This window comes from Rhinatrema bivittatum, chromosome 2, assembly GCF_901001135.1.
Source record: "Rhinatrema bivittatum chromosome 2, aRhiBiv1.1, whole genome shotgun sequence".
Classification (NCBI taxonomy): domain Eukaryota; kingdom Metazoa; phylum Chordata; class Amphibia; order Gymnophiona; family Rhinatrematidae; genus Rhinatrema; species Rhinatrema bivittatum.
The window spans coordinates 383,474,701-383,501,458 of NC_042616.1; the positions used below are offsets into that span (position 1 = coordinate 383,474,701).

Here is a 26,758-nt window from a genome sequence, read left to right on the forward strand (position 1 = left end):
GTTCCATGACCTGACAGCTATCAGCACAAGACAGCAAGGAGAGGGCCCTTGAAATGAAGCCTCCTCTTTCTCACACGAGTTTAATCTGTGTAACACCCGTACAGCATCCCCAACAGTCACATATTAAAACATGGGGCTCTGTCATCAGAGAGATTACTTCTGGCAGGGCACTATACACTTCTACATCGTCTGTAAACCCTTTCATCGCTTACTTTTTCCGTTTTGTTTAGGGTTACTGCATATCATGCGGCATGTAATCAAACGTCCTTCAGAAACAAACTGCATATGGAGAGCCTGGAGAATGAGTACTGCCTCACTCTTGATGCCCCTTTAAGAAAGGAAGCTGATCGTGGTGAGAAATGAGAACAGGGTGTTTCTCAGCTTTGCCAAAGGAACATAAACAGATGTGGTCCTTTTAAACAGCTCAGAAACACTGTCCTAGTGGTAATGGAGGACACTATTAAAATGCAGCACTAACGCTCATTGCTTGAATGAGACCAATCATTGACGTCAGGGCTGCAGCCATTGGCACCACTACTAAGTACCCTCTGTCTGCCTATCTGCAGCTGATCTCCCTGTACCCAGTACCAGGGCAACCAGTGACTACCCCTACCAGTTTCAGTTATTCCATGTTGTTTCCTCTGTCTTTCTGTGTGTGAAATATATGGTTCTCACAAATTGTTGTTGAGGCCAATGTGGGCTGCCAGGGTGAGACTGCACAGTATCAATGGATTAGCATTTTGATGTTACTTTATAAAGGCCACAAACTAATTTCTGTTATGTTTTCTAGAATGGTACAGACATAATCACCCCCATTCTACTAGTCGAATTGGAGTACTCTCACTCCCATCAGAAGAACAATATGGTGGGGCATAGGGGCCACTTAGTCTCAAAGAGAACCCAGATGAGGACAAATTGTGCCTTGTGAGAGAGAGTTACTCTGTGAGTATTTATTTTTACATGTCTGTCATTGAATAGGAAGACTGGTTGTGAGTGACTTAAAATGCACTTTCTTGCTGGTGTGGCAGGTGCTCTGTTTTGCAGTTGGGTGCTGTTGCTTAGTTTCTGTTCTGTGTTTTGGACATGGTTCCCTGTTGCATGTATAAGAAAAGCACAATCTTTTTATTTTTTGACTTAGCAAGTTTCCTTCTTTCCTTTGGGCTTCCAATCAAAAAATCACATTTGGTCCCTGGCACCATGAGCTTTCATGTGCAACTACTTTGGGGATTTTTTACTTATTTTATATTCCTTTTATACTTGGTCTGATCATTGCAGCGACAGTCCTTGGTTGGGAGTCATCTATCCTGGGTCCATCCAGAATCCTGCAATAGAGATGTGCATTCATTTAAAACTAATGGGTAAAATCTGATAATTAATTTTCAGTTCTTTTCATTTCAAACAAAATGAGGGGTCCTCTGACAATAACAAAAAAGTTTTGTTTGCAATTGGTTTTCAATACATTAAATTCTATAGGGCAGACAAAAATGAAGGTTTTTCTTGAATTTAAGAAGAGCATAACCAGGATGGGAAGAGACCAGGAAGGAGCATGAACAATCAAGGTGAAACACAATTGAACCAACCTATCCCAATGTTATTGCCTCATTTTTTTTTTTTAGCCTGAAACGGAAAGGAAAGCTGGACTTAGAGAGGAGGCCCCATTTTTTGTGCAATTTTTCTCTCGGATGTCAGAGAGAGAGGAGAGAAACTTTATTAAATTGTTAGTGAGAGTGAAAGAAAAAGTTTATAGAAACATTTAGATGGGGGAAAAAGGTAGGCTGACTGTTGCCTGTTATTTATTTATTTATTTGCAGTAATTTCTAACCCGCCCAGTTTCCAGTCATCTGTTCTGAGTGGCTTCTAAGTTTACATATACATTAAAGACAAAACAGATAAAAACTGCACAAAGTCAATCAAAAGCTGCACGGAATAGGTGACCCTTCAACTTGCTTTCGACAAACCTTATAGTCCTGTAAGTAAGGGAACGCCACAGGGAGACCGTTCCATAAAGACAGTGCCACAGAAGAGAAGGGCCTATTCCTAGTTTCCTGTAATCTAATTTTTGTGACTCCAAGAGCAGATAACAACCAAGTCTCCTCAGAAGGAACATCCGGGGTGGAAGATACCAAGTCACTTGTGCCTTCAAATACTCTTGCTCTTCCCTATAGATCATGCGATGAGCCAAAGATAATACTTTAAATTTAATTCTTTGGCTAACTGGAACCCAATGCAAGGACTTCAGTACTGGAGTAATTTGGTCCCTTAGAGGGGTTCCAGAAAACAAATGGGTAGCCACATTCAGGACTAATTGCAGTGCTCTTGGATGACCTTTAGGCAAGCCAACATATAGGGCATTGCAATAGTCCAGAGTAGAGAAAACAAACACCTGAATCATGACCCTAAAATGACTCCTGTCTAAAATATACTTCAAATGTCGCAATTTGTAAAGCTTGATGAAACCAGCCCATGCTCTTGTTGTTACTGTGTCACAGAGTTACAGTAACAGGGATTAGTGAGTTGCAGTATGCCCTCAGGACACATACATCCAGACTGGTTTCTGGATATGCAGAATGAATATGCCTGAGATAGATTTCAGTGTACTGCCTCCATTGTAGGCAAATCTATCACAAGCATTTTTACTGTAAATATCCTGAAAACTGCACTAGCTAGGGATGTCCTGAGGACTGGGTTGAAAACCAATGGACTAGATACTGTGGGCCAGATTTTTTTTTTTTTTTTTAATTTTTTATTTATTGCTTTTTAAGATACATCCAAGTATTCACTTGTTAAAGAAATATTTGGGTACAATTAAGGTAATTCACACAAAATGAAAATTATTCATTATCTAATACAATTTAACTACATTGTACTCAATTAATAAAGGAAACATGGGAGAGCTGGTAACGAGGAGCATTATACAAAGAAATAATAAACTATCAACTATTGTAACACCCTGATTACCTCCACCTTATGTATTCACATACACCTAAACAGTAAGTTTAAGTGGGGTTGGTGCGAGAGTCGAGAAAGGACCTTAATTGGGAAGGTTCTAAAAAATGTATTTCTGTTCCCCACTCTTAACATGACACTTACAGGGAAATTGTAACTTAAAAGTTCCTCCCAACTGGAGGACTTCCGGTCTCATATTAAGAAACAATTTTCTGCGCTGTTGTGTCTGTTTAACTAGATCTGGGTAGCACCATATCTTTTGCCCAAAGAATAAAACATGGTTATTACGAAAGAAATGTTTAAAGACATTGTTCTTATCCATTAAAAAAGCAAAAGAAACTAGTAATGGTCTCCTATAAGAAACCACCATCTCTTGTGAGGATTCCAAAAGGGCTGTTATATCTGGCAAAGATATGTCTTCCACATTGCTTTGATTAGGATTAGAATCAACAGGAAACAGGTAATAGGCTTTGGTAATTACAGGCTTAATTTCATCTGGAATTTTCAATACCTGAGATACATATAATTTAAACAAATCTGCTGGAGAAATGTTTCTAAATACAGGAAAATTAATGAACCTCAGATTATGAGCTCTTAAATTATTTTCTATTCTTTCCAGTCTTTTATTAGCTTCTATTTCTGACTGTATTAAATTTGACTGTATTTTCTCCACATTTTCCAGCCGCTCTTCTGTTTTTCCCATTTTTTTCTTTTTGAATAGCCAGTTCATTAGCATTTTGTTTAGTTTGTTCTTTAATACTTTGAACTTCTCTTGTCAGTCCTCCTATAGCAGTCTCTAAGGATTTAAGTGCTGCCCAAATCATGGAGAGAGTAATTTCGCCTGGGGTGGTCACCAGCACTGCTCCTTTTGCTTCTCGAGTCTCAGCTGCCCTTCCCCCCACTTACTGCTTCCTCGACGCTGTTGTGGGCCAGATTTTTAAACATATGTGTGGGTGTAGGGGAGCGACCTGCACGCGGGCCGTATTGCCAATATTCAAAATGGTGCCGGCACTACCTTTGCCCTCACTATGTCATACGGGCCGACGTCGCCCGTATGACATAGTCAGGAGGCCCCCCCAAGCTGGCCAAAAGTCCCTGGGGGTCCAGCGGGGGTCCAGGAGTGATCTCCTGCACTCAGGCCGTATTGCCAATATTCAAAATGGCGCCGGCGCTACCTTTGCCCTGTCACATGGTAAGGGCAAAGGGCCATCGGTGCCATTTTTATTAACGCAGCCAATGGCCCGAGAGCGGGAGATCGAGCCGGGACCCCCCCACTGGACCACCAGGTAATTTAAAACATTTTGGGGGGGTTCGGGAGGGTGGGGGATTTGTTTTAAAGGGTCGGGGTGGGTTTTAGGGTTGTTTTGGTGTGCCGGTTTTCCCCCCCTCCCCCTCCCCCAATTTACGATTTTTCACGATACAATAGAAATTCCCCTGATTTATCGTGACTCTAACGATTTTTGATTTAAAAAATATCTGATGATGTTTTTAAATCGTCAAAAAATGATTCACATCCCTACTCAGGAGTGCATGGTTCGGAGAAATGTTTCCTTGAAGGATACTAATGAAACAGGAGAGTTAGGGCATCCCAACAGAGAGGTTCCATTAAAAGCAAACATAGTCCATGTGCCTATATGTAAAAAATCATCGAAACTAATGATTTCCGAATTATCTCTAACAACTGAAAAGCAGGTTGTTAATACAAATAAAAAACACACTTTGAAATGTCTGTATGCCAATGCCAGAAATCTAATAAATAAGATGGTAGAGTTAGAGTGTATAGCAGCAAATGATGAGATTGACATAATTGACATCACAGAGACTTGGTGGAAGGAGGATAACCAATGGGACAGTGCTATATCAGGGTACAAATTATATCGCAATGATAGGGAGGATCAACTTGGTGGGGGTGTGGCACTTTATGTCTGGGAGGATATAGAGTCCAACAGGATAAAGATCATACAAGAGACTAAATGCTCAGTAGAATCTATATGGGTATAAATCCCATATGTGTTAGGTAAGAGTATAATGATAGGAGTATTCTACCATCCACCTGGACAAAATGGTCAGACAGATGATGAAATGCTTAGAGAAATCAGGGAAGCAAACCAATTTATCAGTACAATAATAATGGGAGATTTCAATTACCCCAATATTGACTGGGGAAATGTAACATCAGGACTTGCTAGAGACATAAAGTTCCTGGATGTAATAAATGAATGCTTCGTGGAGCAGTTGGTTCAGGAACCAACAAAAGAGGGAGGTATTTTAGATTTAATTCTTAGTGGAACACAGGATTTGGTGACAGAGATAATGGTGGTGGGATCACTTGGCAACAGTGATCATAACATGATCAAATTTAAACTAATAACTGGAAGGGTACAATAAGTAAATCTGCAGCTCAAACACTAAACTTTCAAAAGGGAAACTTTGATAAAATGAGGAAAATAGAAAAAAACTGAAAGGTGCAGCTGCAAAGGTTAAAAGTGTTCAACAGGCATGGACATTGTTTAAAAATACAATCCTAGAGGCACAGTCCATATGTATTCCACACATTAAGAAAGGTGGAAGGAAGGCAAAACGATTACCGTCATGGTTAAAAGGTGAGGTGAAAGCGGCTATTTTAGCAAAAAAAAAAAAAAAAAAAATCCTTCAAAAATTGGAAGAAGGATCCATCTGAAGAAAATAAGGTTAAGTGTAAAACATTGATAAGACAGGCGAAGAAAGAATTTGAACTGAAGTTGGCCGTAGATGCAAAAACTCATAATAAAAACTTTTTAAAATATATCCAAAGCAAAAACCCTGTGAGGAAGTCAGTTGGCCCATTAGATGACAGAGGGCTTAAAAGGGCTCCTAGTGAAGATAAGGCCATTGCAGAAAGACTAAATGAATTCTTTGCTTCTGTGTTTACTAATGAGGATGTTGGGGAGGTATCCGTACTGGAGAAGGTTTTCATGGATAATGATTCAGATGAACTGAACGAAATCACTGTGAACCTGGAAGATGTAGTATGCCAGATTGACAAACTAAAGAGTAGCAAATCACCTGGACCGGATGGTATCCATCCTAGGGTACTGAAGGAACTCAAAAATGAAATTTCTGATCTATTAGCTAAAGTTTGTAACCTATCATTAAAATCATCCATTGTACCTGAAGACTGGAGGGTGGCCAAAGTAACCCCAATATTTAAAAGGCTCCAGGGGCAATCCAGGTAACTATAGACCAGTGAGCCTAACTTCAGTGCTTGGAAAAATAGTAGAAACTATTCTCAAGATCAAAATCGTAGAGCATATAGAAAGACATGGTTTAATGGAGCACAGTCAACATGTATTTACCCAAGGGAAGTCTTGCCTAACAAATCTGCTTCATTTTTTTGAAGGGGTTAATAAACATGTGGATAAAGGTGAACCGGTAGATGTAGTGTATTTGGATTTTCAGAAGGCGTTTGACAAAGTCCTTCATGAGAGGCTTCGAAAAAAAAAAAAAAGTCATGGGATAGGAGGCAATGTCCTTTCGTGGATTACAAACTGGTTAAAAGACAGGAAACAGAGAGTAGGATTAAATGGTCAATTTTCTCAGTGGAAAAGGGTAAACAGTGCTCAGGGATTTGTACTTGGACTGGTACTTTTCAATATATATATAAATGATCTGGAAAGGAATACGATGAGTAAGGTTATCAAATTTGCGGATGATACAAAATTATTCAGCGTAGTTAAATCACAAGCGGATTGTGATACATTACAGGAGGACCTTGCAAGACTGGAAAATTGGGCATCCAAATGGCAGATGAAATTTAATGTGGACAAGTGCAAGGTGTTGCATATAGGGAAAAATAACCCTTGCTGTAGTTACACGATGTTAGGTTCTATATTAGGAGCTACTACCCACGAAAAAGATCTAGGCATCATAGTGGATAATATTTTAAAATCGTTGGCTCAGTGTGCTACATTAGTCAAAAAAGCAAACAGAATGTTAGGAATTAAGAAGGGAATGATTAATAAAACAGAAAATGTCATAATGCCCCTATATCGCTCCATGGTGAGACTGCACCTGGAATACTGTGTACAATTCTGGTCGCCGCATCTCAAAAAAGATATAGTTGCGATGGAGAAGGTACAGAGAAGGGCAACCAAAATGATTTTATTTATTTATTTATTTGTGTTTTTCTATACCGGCATTCACGGGAGTACGTATCATGTCGGTTTACATAAAACAAGGGGTGATCAATACATTATAACATCAATACATTATAACATACATAACTAAAACATAAGAGTATACATTACAGTAGTATAAAACAAGTGCACGGAAGAGAAAGTTACAATAAACAGGGGTTATTCTAACTGGGATTAGAGTTAAAGGAAAGATAAACAAGTTTAATAAGAATTAGAACATTGTAGTGATTGGTTTGAAGTGATTGATTCCGTTTGGAAGTGAATGTTCAATTAAGTAATTGTTCTTTTAAATAAATATTTTATTTGATAGAAAATGTTCAGTATTGCTGTATTAGATTTTGCTGCAATTGCTGGAAGAGAATCCTTAAGGGTCTGGAAAAGCTTTCATGAACAGCCATGTTTTCAGTCTCTTTCTGAAGGTTAGGAGACATGGTTCCTGTCTTAATTCTAAGGGGATTGAGTTCCATAGTGGGGGACCTGCTGTGGAGAAGGCCCGATCTCTCAATGTTATATGTTGGGTGGTATTGTTGTGTGGTACCTGTAGATATTCTCTATAAGCTTCTCTGATGGGTCTATTGGAGGAGTGTTTTTTGAGAGCTATTTGTAGATCGAGTGGAGCCAGCCCATGGATATTCTTGTAGATTGTGGTGAGGGATTTATGAATTATTCTATAATGGATTGGTAACCAGTGAAGGTCTTTGAGGACTGGTGTAATGTGATCTCTTCTCCTTTTGTTTGTTAGTATTCTTGCTGCCGTGTTCTGTATCAATTGGAGAGGTTTAGTATGTGCTGATGGGAGGCCTAGAAGAATCGAGTTGCAGTAGTCAATTTTAGCAAATATTATTGCTTGGAGCACTGTTCTATAGTCATGGAAGTGAAATAGGGGTTTTATGCTTTTTAGTACGTGCAGTTTGTGGAAGCAGTCTTTGGTTGTTTGGTTGATAAATGATTTAAAATTTAATCGGTTGTCTATGGAAACTCCTAAATCTCTTACTTTTGAGGTTTGCAAGTTGGCTGGAGGGTTTGTAGTGATTTTGCAATTGTCTGGAGAGATTAGAATGAATTCGCTTTTTGATTGGTTTAGAATTAAATTTAAGCTGGATAAGAGATCGTTGATTTCATGAGAACAATTTTCCCAAAGTTCTAGAGCTTTAGTGATGGATTCTTTAATGGGGATCAGAATCTGGACATCGTCGGCAAATATGAAGTGTTTAAGGTTCAATTTGTTTAGCAATTGGCAAAGCGGGAGAAGGTATAAGTTGAAAAGTGTCGGTGAAAGGGAGGAACCCTGAGGAACTCCTTGCGAAGATGGGTATCTGGGGGATTCTTTGTTGTGAATTTTAACCTTGAAACCTCTGTTTTCTAAGAATGTCTTGAACCATGTTAGTGCTGATCCTGCAATACCGATGTTTGCCAGTTGTTTTAGTAATATGGCGTGGTTGACAGTATCGAACGCTGCAGATAGGTCCAATAGAATCAGAAGGAAGGCCTGTCCTTTGTCTAGGCCCAATATAATGTAGTCAGTCAGTGAAATGAGAAGGGATTCGGTGCTTGATGCCTTTCTGAAACCAAATTGAGTAGGGAATAGAATTCCGTGTTCCTCTATGTAATCCGATAGTTGTGTGTTGACTAGTTTCTCCATCACCTTGGCAATGAAAGGTAGATTTGAGATTGGACGGAAGCTGTTGGGATCATTGGGGTCCAAGTTAGGCTTCTTAAGGAGCGGTTTGATGGATGCTAGTTTGAGGTTGTCTGGATAGAAACCCTGGGTGAATGAGCAGTTTATGATGTCTGCTAGGGTTTTGGTTATGGTGTCCGGGATTAGCAGTAGTAATTTTGACGGGATCTGGTCTAATGGATGCGATGAGGGTTTCATTTTTTTCAGAAGTGTTTGGATCTCTGAGGAAGTGGTGAGTTCAAGAGATTGGAGGGAAATGTCTTTATTATGGAGTACGTAATTGCTAGCTGGTGAGCCTGTATTAGGCTTTAATTGTGATAGCAGGTTCGTGATTTTCTTACTGAAGAAGAGTGCCAGCTCATCAGCTTTTGTTTGAGCTTGGTTAGGTGGTATGTCAGAAGGGTTTTCATGAGTTAGATTGGAGACAAATGTGAATAGCGCTTTAGAGTCGAATATAATGTTATGAATCTTTTGAGCGTAGAAGTCCCTTTTTGTTTTTAGAGTGGAGCTCTTGTATGAATGGAGGGCGAGTTTGTATGTAGAAAGTGTAGTGGGGGAAGGAGCTTTCCGCCATTTACTTTCTTTTTGACGTAGGTTAAGTTTAAGGCTTTTGAGTTCGTTAGAAAACCATGGCTGCCTTTTTGATGCACCTTGTTTGACTTTTTTTGTTATCCATGGACACAGTTTGTTTGCCACAGATTCTGTTATGTTGGACCAGGAATTTACGGCTGTATTAGGTGATGTGACATCTATGTGTGAGAGTTCCGTGATTAGATGATTGCTGAGTTCATCCGAGGGGCATACTTTTCTGTAAAGAAATGAATGTTGAGGGGAGTGTTTATTATTCGTTTGGGTCATTGAGAAGGTGGTGGAGATTAAAGAGTGGTCTGACCAGGGAACTTTTTGGCATGTGGGTTGTACTGTATGTGTAATACCTGGGTTCACAAAGATTAGGTCCAGTGTGTGACCAGCTTTGTGGGTGGGTTCATTGATTATTTGTTTGAATCCCATTGCAGACATGGCTGTAAGAATGGTTTCGCAGCTGGTTGAGAGTGTGGGGTTATCAACGTGCAGGTTGAAATCTCCTAGGATTATCGTTGGGAAGTCTGGTTTTAGATATGAAGCTAAGATTTCTAGGAGTGGTGATGGATCTGCTTCTAGAAGTCCTGGGGGGGCATATATTAGAAGGATTAGTAGAGAGTCTGATTTGAAAAAACCTGTTTCCAATTTCGAGTCAGATTTGATTGGGTGCTGAGAGAATCTAAGATCTTTCTTAGCTGCTAAGAGAATGCCCCCACCCCTTTTTTTCTGTCGTGGGATAGAGAAAAAGTCGTAAGTCTGAGTTGGTAGTTGGTTAATTAATGCTATATCTGTAGATTTAAACCATGTTTCTGTTATAGCACATAGGTCTGGGTTTGTATCTAGGAGAAGATCATTTAAAATCAGAGATTTCTTGGATAGTGATTGAGCATTAAATAGAATCAGTGAGAACAGAGTGAATCCTAGAAGTTGTGTGATTGGAGTAATCATGATGGGGATGAGGGATTTGTAGGTTCGTTGATTGTAGAGTATGTTTGGTTTTCCTGAGAGTATTGTTCTATGATGGCGAATCGGTATAGGGAGACCGTGGTACATTGTTTGCATTGTTAGGAGCGAAAGTGGTGTTAGTGAGTATTGGCTGAGTTGTCAGTGATTGGCTGAGTTGTCAGTTGTCAGTTGTGAGTTGTCAGTGATGTGGCGACTGGATGTTAGATCAGTAGCTGAGTTGATTAGTTGGTGGCTTTTAGTTGTCTAGGTATTTGTTGAGTTGTCTGAGTTCACAATAAATGGTTGTTTGAGTGGTATTTGAGTTGTCTGGTGTTGGCGTCTGGTAGTCTGGGTAGTAGTTGCGTTGTCTGGTGGTGGCGTCTGGTAGTCTGGGTAGTAGTTGCGTTGTCTGGTGGTGGCGTCTGGTAGTCTGGGTAGTCTGGGTAGTAGTTGCGTTGTCTGGTGGTGGCGTCTGGTAGTCTGGGTAGTAGTTGAGTTGTCTGGTGGTAGCGTCTGGTAGTTGCGTTGTCTGGTAGTTGTCTGGTAGTTGTGTTGTCTGGTAGTTGCGTTGTCTGGTAGTTGCGTTGTCTGGTAGTCTGGGTAGTAGTTGAGTTGTCTGGTGGTAGCGTCTGGTAGTCTGGGTAGAGTTGAGTTGTCTGGTGGTAGTGTTTGTTAGTTTAGTTAGTTTTGTTGCAAATGTGGAGTCCGGTTGTCTGAGCAGTGAAGAATTATTTTTGGCGCTGTGTCGTTAGTGCAGACTGCGGCGTCTCATAGGGTTGTCTGTGTTGTAAAGGGCTTGCTTGTAGGAATGGTAGTCTGAATGCTAACTGTTTGTTTGGTAATGTTGTGCTGTGAATTTGGTTGCCTCTGTGGGGTACAGCTCCGCTCTTAGGGTCCGCACTAAGGGGCGCACAAAGGGGCAGGCCCCTTTGTCGCGCTCCTTCGGCGCGCGACGCCCGGCGCGCGGCGCCTGGTGTCGTGTCGTCTTTTTAAACGTGTGCCGGCGCGCTCGGGTGACGTCAGCGGCGCGACTTCGGTGATCGGAGGCAGAGGCGGCGTCGGTCGGTCTGCAGGACTAGGCCCAACCCTGGTGGACTCCTCCCCGGATCGAGTCGCTCGGCCGGAGGGGCTGGATTGAGGCAGCGAGGAGCGGCTGTAAGCTGCTGTCCGAGCAGAAAAGGGCAGCGCAAAGGTAGGATCCCCGCGTGGCCGGGGCGGGGCCCACGGTGGTAGGGCGAGAGTTAAGGGCCTTACCCCGATGGGCTCGAGCGCCGGCTGCGCGGGCCTCTCTCCCAGCTCCTACTCGGGTCCGAAGATGGTTCCTTCACGGACCGGTCGTGTTGTGAGAAAAGGGCGCCTGGTAGCGTGTCGGCCCTTTAAATCCTCTGCCGGCGCGCTCGGGTGACGTCAGCGGCGCGACTTCGGTGATCGGAGGCAGAGGCGGCGTCGGTCGGTCTGCAGGACTAGGCCCAACCCTGGTGGACTCCTCCCCGGATCGAGTCGCTCGGCCGGAGGGGCTGGATTGAGGCAGCGAGGAGCGGCTGTAAGCTGCTGTCCGAGCAGAAAAGGGCAGCGCAAAGGTAGGATCCCCGCGTGGCCGGGGCGGGGCCCACGGTGGTAGGGCGAGAGTTAAGGGCCTTACCCCGATGGGCTCGAGCGCCGGCTGCGCGGGCCTCTCTCCCAGCTCCTACTCGGGTCCGAAGATGGTTCCTTCACGGACCGGTCGTGTTGTGATAAATGGGATGGAACAGCTCCCCTACGAGGAAAGGCTTGAAGAGGTTAGGGCTGTTCAGCTTGTAGAAGAGATGGCTGAGGGGGGATATGATAGAGGTCTTTAAGATCATGAGATGTCTTGAACGGGTAGATGTGAATCGGTTATTTACACTTTCGAATAATAGAAGGACTAGGGGGCATTCCATGAAATTAGCAAGTAGCACATTTAAGACTAATCGGAGAAAATCCTTTTTCACTCAATGCACAATAAAGCTCTGGAATTTGTTGCCAGAGGATGTGGTTAGTGCAGTTAGTGTAGCTGGGTTCAAAAAAGGTTTGGATAAGTTCTTGGAGGAGAAGTCCATTAATGGCTATTAATCAAATTTACTTAGAGAATAGCCACTGCTATTAATTGCATCAGTAGCATGGGTTCTTCTTAGTGTTTGGGTATTTGCCAGGTTCTTGTGGCCTGGTTTTGGCCTCTGTTGGAAACAGGATGCTGGGCTTGATGGACCCTTGGTCTGACCCAGCATGGCAATTTCTTATGTTCTTATGTTCATATTGCATCGGGGGTTATTTTAGTGAGTCCAATAGAATGTTACCCGGTACGCTGGCCTGAGCACACTATATTGCAACAGCCTGCTTATAAAGAAGCACACAGTGCTATATGCATGCTTTCTTCTAAAGTGAGTGTGTCTGCATTATCATCTTTTTGTCCACACTGCAGTGCTGGGTGACTAACTGTATTGTAACACTAGCTATCTCAGATTTGGTATACTGTATGCCACTTAGCTCAGTTAATCAAAAAACACACAGCACACTGTGCTTTCTTCTGAAGTGACTGAGTGCATTATCATGTGTGTCTGTCCACATTACTGGATGACTAACACTAGCTGTTTCAGCTTCACTGTGTCGATTAGTCAAGAAGCACACAGCACTGTGTGTGTGTGTGCTTTCTTTTAAAGTGACTGAGTCAGCAGTATCATCTGTGTATGAAATATTTTGTGACACTAGTTATCTTTAGTACAGAATACAATTTATGCTGTTATAATTACACTTTGTGGAATGTACCATGTATAAAGATATTTAAACAGAATTTTAAAACTTTACTATTCAGACAAGAATTTAGTACTGATATAAAGGCTGGAATAATGGCTATTAGGGATGTGAATCGGGTGATCGATCGTCTTAACGATCAATTTTGGCTGGGGGGGGGGGGAGGGAAATCTGATCGTCATGGTTTTTGTTTTTTTTAAATCGTAAAAAATCGTAAATCGGCGCTACTTTTGCCCTCACTATGTCGACATAGTGAGGGCAAAAGTAGCGCCGGTGCCATTTAGAATATTGGCAATACGGCCCGCATGCAGGAGGTCGCTCCCGGACCCCCGCTGGACTTTTGGCAAGTCTTGTGGGGGTCAGGAGGCCCCCCCAAGCTGGCCAAAAGTCCTTGGGGGTCCAGCGGGGGTCCGGGAGCGATCTCCTGCACTCGTGACATCGGGTGACAGGAACCGAAATGGCGCCGGCGCTACCTTTGCCCTGTCATATGGTAAGAGCAAAGGGCCACCGGTGCCATTTCTTTTAACGCAGCTGTGGCCCGAGAGCGGGAGATCGCGCCGGGACCCCCCCACTGGACCCCAGGTAATTTAAAACATTTTGGGGGGCTTCGGGAGGGTGGGGGATTTATTTTAAAGGGTCGGGGTGGGTTTTAGGGTGCCGGTTTTCCCACCCTGCCCCCTCCCCCAATTTACGTTTTTTTGACGATAAATCGGGGGAATTGTTATTGTATCGCGGCTCTAACGATTTTTGACGATTTAAAATATATCTGACGATTGTTTTAAATCGTCAAAAAACAATTCACATCCCTAGCTAGTATTGTTTTAACTGATAATGTATATCTATTATACACTGACTAGAGAAATGGATAGAGTGGATTAGAAATATTTTATATGGTCAGATGAATCTTGTATTTTTAGAATCAAATGATATTCAAGTGCTAGTAAATGTTGACATCTGAGTTAGTCTAGTTACTAGCATGCTATGCAGTGAGCAGCCATAGGAGGTCATAAGTAATACTGCAAGGGTCAAGAGCACCCATGAGAAAATGCCTTAGCCTTGTCTCCTGGTCTGCTCTCAACTACAGCCCAAGGATCCAGAGAGGATGAGGGAATACTGTAAGACTTCGAGCACTTTACAGTTCTGAAGGACCAGCATTTTGCAAAATGCATTCCCTGTCAGAAGTTCATCAATGGAGGAAACCTTACTGACACTGATATGCAGCCTCTCACTTGTGGCACCACAGACCAAATAAAATCATCACACCAGAATAAAACAGTAATTAACCCTTTTTACTAGTATTGTGTAAGTAGACAATAAATCCAACCAGAACATTAAATGGGTAAAATACATTAGTGAAGTATAATATAAACTTTCAGTTTTCATATTTTAATCAAGGATTGCAAAAATAACAGTGGGTATGTATGGCCTGTTAACCATGGCAACCAACATACTCAGATAGAAAAAAAATACAAGGAGCACAAAAAAAGAAAGGTGGTGGGAGGAAAGTCAGTGAAGTACACAACTGTCAAAAATTATTTACCCCGAGTACTCAAAAAAAAAAAAGGGGGGGGGGGGAACAGATCCACCACGATGTCATCAGTCTGTAGAGGATGCACACTGTCCCAAACACACAAAATTGTGTGGAAAAAATGAATCAGGAAAATAATTTTTTATAGTGGAGCTGGCTAGATTACAAACCAAATAGATGAGCACTGCAGTTTGTGAAAGGTCTCTCTCACCTAGGGAGCTTCCTCAAATGGTTTATTTGGTATTAAATAGAAAGTGGGCCTGGTTTCATTCTCATACAGAAAGACCATGGTCCATCAACTTCTCTTTCCCAGCACTATCTCATGTGGCTGTTCCTGCCAGCAAGGGTTTATGCTTGACTTCAGCTGATAAGCTGAAGCAGTTAAGATGAGATACCAAATTTGTGACCAAAGGCAAGGAAATAAACCATTTCCTGCCTCTGTAAAGATACTCTCTGTGCAAAGTTTAAAGGATTTGACTCAGTCTCTTAGGAGGGTGATCCAGCCATGTGCTCCTGGGCCTGGATATCTTTGGAAAGGAATTCTTTCAGTTTCTCAGCTCCTGGCTCCTCTTTCCCTTGTTGGGATTTTACATGTAGTTTGACTATAAGGCAAGAACAGATATCTGTGTCTCTATTTCCTCAGAGTGCAGACTTCTGACTCTCCGTATTTCCTTCTGTCTCTCCCTCTTGATAATTAGCTCTTCAGGAGAAGAAGTGATTGCAGGGCTGCAGATGCACTCATCTCTTTCTGGCTCCTATCTCTAACCCCTGACTATCCCCACCCCCTCACACACAGAGACCCAACCAAATTTGCACCTTTTCTTCTTTAAATGGTCTCTCAGTATTCTTTTGACTTCTTCCTCTGCTGGTTATGTAGTGCTGCTCTCTGAGCAGGCCAAACAGCAGAGCCCCTTTTCCAACTTGTTAAAAGTGTGAATAATGGATGCTAGTTCTTGCAGAACATTTGTCATTCACAGGAGGGCACATAGTAGGGTGGATTTTAAAAAGGTTACACACACCTAGCCTATTTTGCATAGACCCGGTGACGCGCGCAAGCCCCGGGATGCGCGTGTGTCCCGGGGCTTGAAAAAAGGGGCGGGGCGGAGGTGGGACTGAGGCCTCCAGCACAGCGGCCATGCCAGGGGATCACACGCCGGCACTCGGCTGGCGTGCACAAACTATGCCTGCCCAGAGGCAGACATAAATAAAAAAAAAAAAGGTGGGGGTGATTTAGGCAGTGCTGGGGGTCAGGTTAGATAGGGGAAGGGAGTGGAAGGTGGGGGGGGGCGGGCGGAAGGAAAGTTCCCTCTGAGGTTGCTCCGATTTCGGAGCAGCCTCGCAGGGAACGGGAAAACCATCGGGGCGTGTAAGGTGCACAAGTGTGCACTCCCTTGCGCGCGCCAACCCCAGATTTTATAACATGCACGCAGCTGTGCACGCATTTTATAAAATCGGGCGTAGATTTGTGCGTGCCGAGTTGCGCGCACAAATATATGCCCGCGCATACCTACTAAAATCTGGCCCAGTGGTTTTAATGTATTTTTTAAAATAAGTTTATTTTTATTGCAAATTTACAGCAAACACAAGAGTAACTTTTGTACCAGTAAGTGAGGATTATATATATTCTTAAATATAAGAATATCAAGTAAAAGAGAAGAAAAAGATATTCCTCATTACAATAAGAAATAGGGTGGAGACCAAAAAAAAAAAAAAAGAGCAGAATATCAATGTATCATAAACAAAAAAGAAATATGAAGTATCTAACCACTGTCTTTCAAATAATGCCAATCAACATGAGTAAACCTTATGTGTGCAAGTCCAGAAAAGACCACAATTGTGATGGTTCAAAAAAGACATAATTGGTATTTTGATATTTCAATACACTTTTACATGGACAGCATAGTACAAATCGGGCACCATGTGTCAATGCTTCGGATCTCATTGATAGAAATGTTTTCCTTCGTTCCTGGGTTATCCTAGTAACATCTGGATAAATCCAGATCTTCTGCCCATGAAATAAGAGACTTCTATTTCTAAAGAAAAACCTGAGGATAGTATTTCTGTTGTTCGTGAAAGTCACTAGCATAGTAACTCTTTGTAGAATTTCAGTTTCTTGAGTCAATTCCAGTACATCAGTAATATTCATAGATCAATGAGCTTGAGACAAATTTCCAGGGGAATCCATCTCACAGGCAAATAATATGCTTTAGTTACAATAGTCATTGCTTCTGGCGGTATCTTTAATACATTAGTGAGATAATTCTTAAAGAAATCTACCAAAGGTGTTATTTAACAATCAGAAAATTAAGAACCCTTAGATTTAAACACCTAAGAGAATTCTCTACATTCTCAAGCTTTTTTGCATGAAGAATTTCAGAGTGAACCAATCCTTGCTGGATTTTCTCCAAGGAAGAAATCTTCTTTTCTTTAGAATTCAATCTAGTTTCATGAGATGAAACCAGTTTTTCCATTTCCAGCCCAGGTTTGTTAGAATCATGTAATACTTGAGTCAATGAAACAATAGCTGCTTCTATAGATACTAAAGCGTTCCAGACACTATCCAATGTAATAATGGCAGGTTTTGTTAACGTTGGTAGACCACCTGAAACTCCCGGAATTGCAACATCTTCGCTCACAGAGATGTTAATGTCCAAGTCCCCCATTGGAATCTTTCCTGCAATACTCACAGACGCCTCTCAATCCACAAAGCCATTGCCAATGGCAGTAATACTCACTGGGACTGAAGCAGTGACCAAGGATGTTCCTGTGGCCTCAAGTTCTTCTTGCTGCAAAACAAGCTTTCCCCTATCATCCAAGGGGGAAGCCAGGGCTAATTCTAGGCTCTCAGGAGCCAAGCCAAATGGAGGAGACTATGTTGCTTGTGCGCTGGGGCTAAGCGAGATCTCCTCAGCCAAAGAGGGTGGTGTCCGCTCTGTGCCTTCTCCCACAGTGGCCCTCGCTCCCTGCAATGTCGGCGTGGAGGCAAAGAAGGTCTCAATTCTCTGCTGGTCTAATTCCATCTCCAAAGGTACAGTAGTATTCTCACGAAGTTTAGCCTTATGTTTGGTATGAGGCATGCTGTTGGATACAATCAGGGAGTACTGAAAAAAAAAGACAAAACAGGGAGAGAGAGAGCTCTCGGTTTGCTTCTTAATCAGAGGCCATCTTGGTCTCCTCCCATTTTAATGTATTTTTATATTCCTTTACCTTGTCTCTGCAGGGTTGAAAATCCCTTTTTGGTAGATCCAAAACACATCACTCAGATCCAGATGCAGCTTGGTCCACATTGTAGGGCTCCAAGACATGATAAGCTCATGGGGTGCAGGAATCTGGTTTATAGTAGCTTGCTATATGACAATTTGGAGGTAGGAGCTAGCAGCACCTCCAATGGGGGCAGATTAGCAGGGTATAAATGGGCTCTGATGCACACCCAGGTGATAGATGAGAGCCATACTCCAGTCTATATATTAGTAGTAATATGGAGGATATTATTATCATTATTATTATTATTCTTTATTGAATTCAATATACTGCTTGTAAAGCAGTTTTCCAAGCTGTTAACAATAAAACCCATATAATGATAGAGGGCTGGCAGTTAGGTCAGAGAAGGAGAACTGTTATTCCTGGGTTTTTTTGGTTACAGACCATTATCATGATCAATGCAGTGGAAGATGATAACTATGAGGGGATCCCTTGCTTTGCACATTTGCTGCTCCTAACAGTAAGGGATGCCCTGAGGCTGAGTGGCAAACATTTGGCAGCTCAATCCTGAAGGAAATGATAGGGGCAGGAATAGTGGAGCATTTTCACTGAAGAGTGAAGAATCAGCATCACCTCTGTCAAAAGCAAGAAGCAGTGGGGAGTGCTTCTACACCACCTGATTCAGGATGAAGGCACAAGTTTGCAGATGTTGGTGGATCAACAGAAAGCCATTTGTAACTTGTCTATGGAACTGACATACAGTAGGTGTGGACTGCCCAGTGGGGCATCATCATGCGCTGTACATGGGGCTGGTAGCAAAAGTCCTGAAACTCTTCAAGAATGCCATAGAGGATCTCAGTCGCAGGGTCATCCACAACTGGCAGCATGCAGCCCAGGATGCTGATGGCCTTCAAAGAGACAGGAATGCCACCATCTACAACCCTGCTTCCCTAGGTGTGCACAGTGTGGCCCCTTATGAAGTTCCCTCAGCAGGAAACCCTTCTGTTGGTGCTTAGCGATGACATCACGAGGTACAAAAGGCCCAGACATGCTCCACAGGATTGCCTCGGCAACAGGTCTCCCTGCTTGGATGCAGTGCGTGTTGTTCCTGCTTTGGTTCCTGTTTGCCTTGCCTGGTCTATCCTGCCTTATCCAGCCTGCTCTGTTCTTGGCTTTCCTTCTTCTCAGTCTTTCTTCAGTCTATTCCCCATTGACCGCTGCCTTGGACCTGGTTCTCCCTCTTGCCCTGCCGCCTGTCACTGACCACTGCCTTGGAACCAGATCTCCCTCTTGCCTACCTCCTGCCTCTGACCTTACCTACAAACTCTGTCTATGCCCTGCTTGCCATCTACCTTGACCTCTGGCTAGCTCCTGGTAATTGTCTCACTGCAGTCTGTCCAGACCTTGGCCTTGCCCCAGACTCCCTCACTTTATATGCCCTGTGGGACCCTCACCTAAGTCCTGCCAACCTCTGGAATCCAAATGCTCAAACCGCAGGGAACGGGGCTGTTATAGGTGTAGCTCCAGTCTAGTCGCAGTCAAGGGCATGTTCCCCAGCTGCTGGTGTGGGCCTAGTAGGGCTCACCTACTAGGCTGCATCAACTATGCCACAGCAGAAGGGTCCACTGTCCTTAAACTGGGCCAGGTCCCCTTCATAGTGAATCTCCTAGAGGTAAGTTGGAGGATTTCTATCAAAAGCAGGGTCTGGCACCAGAGGTATTGCTGTTAATGGATTTCTTACAAAGGCCTTTGCAAGACAAGCTCAAACTCCTCACTGAGAAGGATACTTGCATGCTAGCCATGATGTGTGACCTATGGGATGAAAGAGAATATCATGCTCCGGTCCAACACTCTAATTTACCATAAATGCACGCTGGTGGCTAAGGTGCTAATGGTGTGGGATATGCACCAAAAGCCATATAAGGTAAAATTTAAGGACCTAAATTTGTAACCCTAGAGAAGAGGGTCAGAGAAGATATGATAGAGACATTCAAATACCTGAAAGAAAGTAATAATGCACAAAGGGGTAGATTTTATATAAAAGTACGCCCGCACGTACTTTTGTTTGCGCAGCAGGCGCAAACAAAAGTATGCTGGATTTTAATAGATACGCGCGTAGCCTTTAAAATCTGGGGTCGGCGCGCGCAAGGCTGCCCAAAATCAGCAGCCTGCGCACGCTGAGCCGCGCAGCCTGCCTCCGTTCCTCCACCCCCTCGCACCTTCTCCTCCCTTCCCCTACCTAACCCACCCCCCCAGCCCTATCTAAACCCCCTCCACCTTTGTTTTAAAAGTTACGCCTGCCCGGGAGCTGTTTCAGAGGCCTTGGCCACGCTCCCGAAATGCCCCTGGACTTGCTCACGCCGCTGAGCCCATTCAACATAGGCTCGGCGCATGCAGGGGGAACTTGGGGCAGGTTTTCGGGGGGTACGCGAGTATCTTATGCTCGTACCCCTTTGAAAATCTGCCCCAAAATGTGAACCTTTTCAGTGGAAAGGAAAGCTCCAAGGAGGTAGCCTCATGAACAATGTCAGTACATATTTTTTCACAGAAAGGGTACATAAGAACATAGATGAGATAGATGTGGTGGATTGTTGAGATGGATGTGTTTGTTTGATGGAGAGGAGCCAAAGGAGGAGCACATGAGACTAGCTCTCCTGCATTCTGGAGCATTCTTGAGCTCACAAAAGAAATCAGCTACCTTACCTGATTGACATCAGGTTCACAAATTAAATTATTGCAACTGGAATATAGCATGATGCACGCACTAGAATAGCATGGAGATGCTTTGGCTGTGGAAGAGAGTGCAGAGCTAAAGTTGCTAACACTTTGGTAGAGACTGGGAGTACAGCAGCTTTACCAGCAATGGGACTGACACCTTGGGCAAAAAGTAGGCTCCTGAATACGGGTTGTTTGCTGGGCAATGCCTCTCTGTGGAAGTACAGGTAACTGAGTCAGTGAAGTTTCTGACCAAGGTTGCCTCAATCATCCCCATATTATTTTATTTATTTAGTTTTTTTTTTTTTTTCTATATTGAGGTCTCATGGATGGAGACCCAGCTATGTATCTTCTTGGAGTGATCCTCTGCTAAATTCCTTTATCAGAATAAGGAAATGGAAGAATGTAAAAAATGTTTTCAGAATTTTGAGGTTAAAACTACTTCCATAAAACAAGTTGATTTTCCCTTGTTAAAGACAACATTGCATAAAACGCCAGAGAATATGGAGAATACAATTTTGTATATTTTCCTAAATCATCAAGGTAAGCTATGTTTGGATATGTTTAGAACATATTTGGCAAAAAAATCTTAAATTTCCCCCTGATGCCTATGCCACCCACCTTGAGAGTAATTTACCTCTCTTTAAATAGAATGCCATGGATAACTGATATCTTCAGTCAGTGTGAATGTCATGGTACTTCTGAAAATGACTCAGGAGGAAAGATCTCCTGGAATTAGATAGAGACTGGACATAAAGGACAATTTTTCATAATAAGGACCTCTTAATTTATGGCCAGCTAATTATGGGTTTTTCTGATTTATGTAAAGAGACTCAAAGAAAATGGAAAATGTTTCTGCTCATGAAAGCACAAGCTGTGGCAATAGAGGCAAACGTTCTACTTAAATTTCCATCTAGTAGGCCAATGCAGCAATCTGGGTGTTAAAACAATGTGTGCTGGATTTCAGTGCACAATTTTATTGCGCAGATTAAACTTTTTTGTCATCTCAGTGAGCCCTTTGCACTGAGGTGTGATTGACTCAAACTAACAGGCGAACCCACTAGACCCACACCACCAGTAGGCGGATGCACTTGGAGACAAAATCTATACTTCACCTTTATCAACCTCTTTCCCTGCAGGTTGAACCCTTGGGTTTGGGGGCTGGCATAAATTAGGCATGGTCAAAATGAGTGAAAGGAGTCCAGAGATAGGCCAAAGGACAAGCGGAGATGAATATCAAGCTGAGGTCAGGGCTGGCAACATTTAGAGACAGTCAGATAACAGGCAAAGGAAAAGCTCAAGAGATCAGTCCAGAGGAAAACAAGGGGCAAGGCGGAGAGAGGAATGTGGCCGGGGAGCCTGAAGCAAGAGCAAGAACTAGAGCAGAAGGCAAGGCTGAAAATGGAAATGGAGGCAAGGCAAGGTTGGAGCTAGAGAGAAATGATCCGGAACTGAAAGCAGAAGGAGGACCTGTTTCTGAATCACTGGCTGATCACAAAGGACTTCCTTATATACTCATGCAGGATGTGATGTCATCAGCCAGCGACACAGGAAGCCCCAGCTGGAGGACCTATAAAAGGAGTTCAGAGGTACAGGAAATTCAGCCATGTTCTTTGGATGCAGCATGATGCTGGAGGTGCTTCAAATTAGAGGTAAGGCGTATTACATTTTTTTTTAATTCCCTTATTACATTGGGAGTTTTGTAACAGTTTTGATTTTTTTTTATAACTTCATGTATTGCTTGACACTGTATCTGTGGTGTAATGCCTCTTTTCATTAAATAAACAGTTAAGAAAAAAAAAGTGGGTTGCTTATTAAATGTGCATTCGTTCATTTTAACTTAGGAATGTGAGGGGCGACTCTGATAGGCAGACTGATTCCGGGTAAGTGGCAGTAGCTTCCACCACTTACCTGGATAAGTCAGTACCTGCAAAGTATTTTTTACTTTTTTCCCTCCATTTTTTTTCTGTTTACTGGCTTAAAGTGCTAGCACAATAGCTCTGGAAACGTAACTCCATCTCTGACACTGGAGTTAAGTTTCCAATGCTAAGAAAATCCTGGCTGGGACAATGCACCTCTGCATCAGGGAGTAATGCTTAATGCCATCATTTGCATGAGGATTTCCATGTGAGGGTGCTAACCCGTACTCCCATTTTAGAATGCACATTTTGTGAGTGTAAAACTCCTTTCTGCATCAGCAGTAAAATTTATGTTCACAAAATGAGCATTCAAATGCAGGCAAAACTGTGTGTTGGCCAGAATGCACCTTTCTGCATTGGTCTATAAGTGTATTGTTAAATACCAGTGTGTTAGAGTTTTCTTGTTTGGTCTGGAACAGCTGTGATCCTTTCTGGATGAATGACGGGTTAACCAATCTGTAGTAGGGATGTGAATCGTTTTTGAACGATTAAAATTATCGTCAGATAATTTTAAAATCGTCCTAAATCGTCAGAGTGCACGATACAATACAAATGCCCCCGATTTATCGTCATAAATCGTCCTAAATTGTTAAATAGGGCACGGGAATTATTTGGGGGAGGGTGGGAAAACCGGCACACCAAAACAACCCCTAAACCCACCCCGACCCTTTAAAACCAATTCCTTACCCTCCCAAAATGTTCAATTACCTGGTGGTCCAATGGGGGGGTCCAGGCATGACGTCCCGCTCTCGGGCCATCGGCGCCATTTTGGCTGCCACTAATTAAAATGGCACCGATGGTCCGATTAAAAAAAAAAAACCCCACCCGACCCTTTAAATAGACCCCCCACCCTCCCGACCCCCCCCCCCAAAACCTTTTAACATTACCTGGTGGTCTAGGGGGGCCTCGGGGGACGATTTCCCGTTCCCAGGCATCAGCTGCGCTAAAATAAAATGGTGCCGATGCCCCTTTGCCCTTACCATGTGACAGGGTATCCGTGCCATTGGCCGGCCCCTGTCACATGGTAGGAGCACTGGATGGCTGGCGCCATCTTTAAAGAAGGCGTCGGCCATCTTTACTCATCAGCCCCTATTATATAGTATAATCTTTACTCATCAGCCCCTATTATATAGTATAATAGGGGCTGATGAGTAAAGATGGCCGGCGCCTTCTTTAAAGATGGCACCAGCCATCCAGTGCTCCTACCATGTGACAGGGGCCGGCCAATGGCACGGATACCCTGTCACATGGTAAGGGCAAAGGGGCATCGGCACCATTTTATTTTAGCGCAGCTGATGCCTGGGAACGGGAAATCGTCCCCCGAGGCCCCCCGGACCACCAGGTAATGTTAAAAGGTTTTGGGTGGATTGGGAAGGTGGGGGAGGCTAAGGGGTGGGTTGTTTTTTTTTTTAGCGGCGCGGGCCTCCCTAAAAAAATTAGCGATGTGAATTGGAATCTGAAACTATTCCAATTCACATATCTTAACGATCAGATTCCCCCCCCCCCCCCCCAGCCGAACCTGATCGTTAAGACAATCTGGCACACGATTCACATCTCTAATCTGTAGCAATTCCAGCCGAGGGGGTTACTATTACTTCTATATAATGGTCAGCTATCATTTGTTTTTCTGGATGTCATTTCTACTCATCTTTTCCTATTTTCCCTCTCTTCCCATTCTTATTCTGGAATGAATTTGATAATGTATACTAAAATTACCCCTGACAACTCAAGTGTTAGAAATGGACAGGTGGGCGGGCCAATTGGACATCGTTGGTATAATTACCATTTATGTGTAAGTGTTTGAATGCACATATTTTATTGCAATTAACCCTTTAGTGCTTTTGTCTCACGTTGTGATTGATGCATTAAGCAGAGGTGTTTTGATTGGTCTTTTCCAGGTCAGATTATGTACATATAAGAAATGGATGCCATTTAATGCTTATCCATTTCATGGATTTTTCAACGTGGTGGAGACAGATTTTACATCAGTTAACACATCGGCACATTGAGAGAAAAGAAATATCCTCTGATGAAGGACACTGTTTGAAACGCAGCCCCATTAAGGAGTTTTGAAAGTATATTTTTAAGAGTAATCTTTTTTTTTTTTTTTTAATCCAAATAATTGTTACTAAAAACTACATCCAATAAAATATTAAAATCTTTAGATAGGATGGAAGGTAATTGGTAGTTATTGATTATATTTTATATCATAGCACTGATTATCTGTGTAGGTAATGGTTGCTAATTTTATATGAAACTATAAACCCATTCCTTAACTACTTTTTAGGTATTATTAATCCTTTGTGGGGGAGCATTTTTAATATAAAAATTACATAAAAATATATATTTTTTTAAAAAACAATTTCTGTCCATTTCTAACACTTGTTGTCAGGTGTGATATTAGTATTCATTGGATTTAGGGTTACACCTGTTTTGTGGTGAGATTAGATTTTGGTGTATTTCCTTGAATTTAATATTTATTTATTTATTTATTCATTCAACTTTCTATACCGACTTTCAAATTAATATCAAGGCGGTTAGAATATGCAGTAGCAAAATTCAAAAAAACCATAACCCATCAAACATATAACTCACTAATGATTTACATGGTTATTTAGTATACAAAATGATAAACTAAAAATAAATTAAAACTTTCACATTAAAGTTTAAAAACATATAAAACAATAAAATCTTAATACCTAAATTTACAAATTGAAAACCCTTCTAGCTTCATCACCCTTCTTTACCCATGCCTATACCTCCCTTGTTCTTATCATTTATTACGCCCTTCTGCCCCTCAGAGCCCTTAGAGTTTAATATTTCCTTCTAATTTCCCCTTAAGTAGAGCATAGAGGAAGAAAAGAATCAATTGGCCTAATTAAAAGCCCGTTGAAAAAGCCAGGTCTTAATCTGTTTTTTAAAACTATTAATATTCTCCTCCAGTCAAATTTCAACCGGAAGGGAGTTCCACATCCCAGGTCCAGCCAAGGATAATGCCCTCTCTCTCACAGAACCCAAATGAGCCAATTTAGGTGATGGAATTGGTAACAAAGCTTGCCCAAGCGATCTTAAATTTCGGGCTGGGACGTGAATACGAAGTGATGCGTTGAGCCATTCAGTATTGCTTCCATATATGGTTTTGTGGATTAAGGTAAGACACTTATAATGAATACGAGACTGGACTGGCAACCAATGAAGCTTCATCAACACTGGAGAAACATGGTCATACCTACTTGTATTGGACAACAATCGAGCGGCCGCATTCTGCAGCAATTGCAGAGGACGAATAGTTGACATGGGAACCCCTAACTATAGCGCATTGCAGTAGTCTAATTTTGGTAATATAAAATGCAACAGAGGCTTCAATTTTCTTAGCACTCTTAACTTGTAGAAGCCGTCTTTTATAATTGACTTTATTGAAGGTTTCATAGTTAACTCGGAATCAAAAATAAAACCCAAATCTCTTACTTCACGTACAATCTTGTGAGACGGAGTGTGCTACGAGATCGACCTCTATTTTCTCAGTAATCTTGTTACCAATAAATAGAATTTCAGTTTTCGAATCATTCAATGAAAGTGACATGTGCGTGAGGAGCTGTTTTATTGACTTAAAATACATGTCCCATAATTTCAATGTAGCAGGTACAGAATCTCTAATAGGTAACAGAATCTGTATGTCATCGGCAAACAGATAGTGCACCAATCCTAACCCAGCCAAGAATCTACAAAGTGGTGCCATGTAAATATTAAACAAAGTTGGTGAAAGGGAGGAGCCCTGTGGTACTCCAGCATGGAGATCCACTCTCTCAGATAATTTTGTAATTGACTGTTTCTGAATTGATTTATTTTCATTATTTCTGTGTCATGATATCTTGTGATATTGATATTGTAAATTGATAAATATAAAAGGGATCTTGTACAGTCATCTACTAAAGATGGTGGAGGGCTAAGGAAGAAGACAACGAAGACTGTCTTGGATAGAGAATGTCTTGTAAGTGGTCACACTTTCAGGCCGATGCAGTATCTGTGCACGTTAAACGGGCACTCAATCATGAGCATCCTTAATACTCACCTACTCACTGCTCCCAGGCGCCTGATTTAATATTTAAATGGGGTGCCGTGGTAAAATGGAGGCGCTAGGGGAAATTGAATGCCCCTAGCGCTGCCTCAGCAGCGGGCATGTGTGAGAAGTGACCATCAGCTGCTTAGAAAGACGGACGCTCAATTTTAGACTAATCATTTCCCTAACCTGTGCACAGCCACAAGTTAGGAAAATAGATGATTGTTAATTGAGCATCTC

At 42.4% G+C, this 26,758-nt stretch overlaps 1 long non-coding RNA gene across 1 annotated transcript; it reads left to right on the forward strand.

Moving 5' to 3' along the window:
* Positions 1–828: 828 nt before the first annotated feature.
* LOC115086139 lies at positions 829–24,520 on the forward strand. The gene is made up of 3 exons (XR_003855101.1): positions 829–942; positions 22,063–22,191; positions 24,357–24,520. It is a non-coding gene; the product is annotated as an uncharacterized LOC115086139 (long non-coding RNA).
* The last annotated feature ends 2,238 nt before the right edge of the window (positions 24,521–26,758 follow it).